Consider the following 3,428-nt stretch of genomic DNA (forward strand, 5'->3'; position numbering starts at 1 on the left):
AAATTGCAGATAAGGTTCCTAAACTATTTAAGTATGTCATCCCGGTGCAAAATAGCCACGTCACAGTTCATTAGCCGACGTGGCACTCCAGCGTGAAACCGACATGTGGGTCCATAGCTCATAATTATAGGAACCGTCTAAACTGTCATGTGATTCTCATATAGGTCCCAAACTATAAAATTACTCATTTGAGCCATTTATTAAAAAAATGCATTTTGCGTATCTCATTCAAACATCCTAAGAACTTTGCCCCCCACCCCCACACTTCATTTGTACCCTCTCACACACAACAGAGTGTCTTCGACAACGTATGCGGGACGAACTAGACAACGGCGTCACAGCGGTGGGCTATACTATAGCGAGAACGAAAAGGACTACTGGATCATGAAGAACTCGTGGAGCGCTAGCTGGGGTGAGGCTGGCTACATCTGCATGAGGTGCAACGTGCCCGTGGCCACGGGCAAGTGCGGCATCACCATGGATGCGTACTACCCGATCAAGAATCGCCCCAGGGCGAACAGGACCGCACAAGGTCGATCTGTACTGGAGCTATATATGTGGTTCTGGCATAGACATGCAGGCCATTCACATCATATATGGATTCCCTCTTGCTATTGATAGCCTGATACACTAGTTGACGCTAGTTGTTGATTGTGGAATATCAAGTTTAGACTTTGCACCTTTTGTCCCGCGTGTGATGTGTACAGATGTAAATAAGATGTCCGTAAGGCTTTGTGTAAAACAGCCATGTCACAATCCATTAGCTGACATGGCGCTCCAACGTGGAATCTACATGTGGGTCCATAACTCATAATTATAGGGATGGTGTAAACTATCATGTGATTCTCACCTAGGTCCCAAACTACAAAATTACTCATTTGGGTCCTTGATAATCTATTAAAGTAATGTAATCCTTGTCTAAAGCAACCTCTTCACGCTTCATTCTTCATCGTCGTGTGGATTGCCAGATAGGTTTCCGAGCCTTTGCTTGCCATTGAACTTCTTATTGTCTGCTTTTCATCTTATCTTTGAGAGAAATGTATTGATGCCATCTGCCAATATGGTTGGACCGGGTGACATACTGACACGCACTATGGTCAAGTTTGTGGTAAGACACATCACTCGCTACGGTGACATGGAACAACTGGCCAACATATCCGCGAAGTTGTTGCTGACCGGTTGTTCCATGTCACCAATTCACAATGAGTGAGTGAGGTGTTTTAGCACACACTTGATAAACAATGCCTGCCCCAGCGTGTCCCTTGATCCAACCGTACTAGCATATTAGGGACAGAGATGGATAATTTGTAGTTTAGGACCTATGTGAGGATCGCATGATAGTTTAGGCACCGTCCCTGTAATTATAAGCTATGGACCCACATGTCAATTTCATGTTGTAGCGTCACGTTAATTAATGGACCGTGACGTGGCTGTTTTGGACCTGGATGACATACTTAAATAATTCAGGACCTAGATATGTAATTTCATAGTTTGTGGATCTAGATAAGAATTGTGTAATATTTTAGAAAACAACAGTGTAATTTATTTACTTAAAAAAACTAACTAGAAACCGTGCCAAAACAAGCATCGGCGTAGACTCGTAGTTCTAGTGGTGCTTGTCTCTACAATCGCGTCAACGGTTGTTGGCTGGCGCCGTGGGTGTGCCCGGATGGTCCACTTGGCGTCCCGCGTGGCTATAAATTGACCCTTTCGCTTCACAGGCTGAGGCACCGAGCCGACCCACGCGACCGTACGACAGCACTTGTCTTGAGACTTGAGACCAGTCCGGCTCTCGAGCACCCATGCATCCAGCACGCTCCCCTTCTCCCACGGCGATGGCGGCCACAATGCTCGCGGTGGCATTGGCCGTGGCACTGGCCGCCGTCGATGTCTCCGCTGCGCCCCGCAGCATCCACTCGGTGGCGCCGTGGGAGCGGGTGGACGAGGAGGTGCGGCAGCTGTACGAGGCGTGGAAGTCAAAGCATCCGCCGAGGCCGCCGCGCGGCAACGACGACGACGACCTCCTGCGGCTGGAGGTGTCCCGCGACAACCTCCGCTACATCGACGCCCGCAACGCCGATGCCGACCTGGGGCTCCACGGCTTCCGCCTCGGCCTCACCCCTTTCGCCGACCTCACCCTGGAGGAGTTCCGCGGCCGCGTCCTCGGCTTCCAGCAGAGCCGCCGCAACGACACGACGGCAGACGACGACGCCAATGGGCGGAGCACCCGCTTCGACCTGCACAGCGCTGGCGAGCCGCAGGCCGTCCCAGCCGCCGTCGACTGGCGCAAGAGCGGCGCTGTCACCAGCGTCAGGAACCAAGGCGCATGCGGTCCGTAAACTCGATCGTCGGTGCTCCATAGATCGATCGAGCTATGAAGTTCTCATCTCCGGTAAGAATATGGAGCTAGGTATGTATCTGACTGATGGATGATCTTTGCGCCCGTGAGAGACGCGTGCAGGTGGGTGCTGGGCATTCTCGGCGGTGGCCGCATTGGAGGGCATCAACAAGATCGTGACAGGTAAGCTCGTGGAGTTGTCGAAGGAGCTGATCGACTGCGACCACAACAGCCATGGCTGCAACGGCGGACGCATGGATTACGCTTTCCAGTGGGTTATCAGCAATGGCGGGATCGACACCGAGGCCGACTATACCCCTTCACCGGACGTGACGGCACTTGTGATGCCAACAAGGTCGGTACGGTACTGTCATGATATAAGTAATTAAGTTTCTGTTTTCTGCAGTAAATTTGCATGAACACCTAACCTGCTCGCTGCTTCGATGGTGATGGATATTTGTACATGTTTTGTTATGTAGATAAAAAGAAGGTTGTGTCCATAAATTCGTACAAGAGGGTGTTGCCAGCCAACAATGAGAAGGCGTTACAGGCGGCGGTGGCCAATCAGCCTGTTAGCGTCGCCATCGAGGCAGGCGGCCGTTCGTTCCGGCTCTATAAATCGGTAAAAATAAAAAAAACGTCGCTTATAATGCACGCCACGACTAGGGAAACAACATGCATATAGGCCATCTGTTTATTTATTTAGAGAATGTATTTTGGGAAACTCATTCGAAACAGCCTAGCAACTTTGCCCCTTCCCCTGCCCTCAACTTTATTTCTACTCCCCCCACCCCCACCCCAACCACACACACACAACAGGGTGTCTTCGACGGCGTATGCAGGGCGAAGCTAGACCATGGCGTCACAGCGGTGGGCTATGGCAGCGAGAATGACAAGGATTACTGGATCGTGAAGAACTCGGGGGGGCGCTAGCTGGGGCGAGGCCGGCTGCATCCGCATGAGGCCCAACATGGCCGCGCCCAAGGGCAAGTGCGGCATCGCCATGGATACCTACTACCTAGTCAAGAATCGCCCCAGGGCGGACAGGACCGCACAGTCTGTGCTAGAGCTAGAGATGGTTCTGGTGTAA

At 51.5% G+C, this 3,428-nt stretch overlaps 1 pseudogene; it reads left to right on the top strand.

The window, feature by feature from the left end:
- The first annotated feature begins 1,773 nt into the window (after window positions 1-1,773).
- On the top strand, window positions 1,774-3,428 carry LOC136526502 (zingipain-2-like; annotated as a pseudogene).

This window comes from Miscanthus floridulus, chromosome 19 (genome assembly GCF_019320115.1).
Source record: "Miscanthus floridulus cultivar M001 chromosome 19, ASM1932011v1, whole genome shotgun sequence".
Lineage (NCBI taxonomy): Eukaryota > Viridiplantae > Streptophyta > Magnoliopsida > Poales > Poaceae > Miscanthus > Miscanthus floridulus.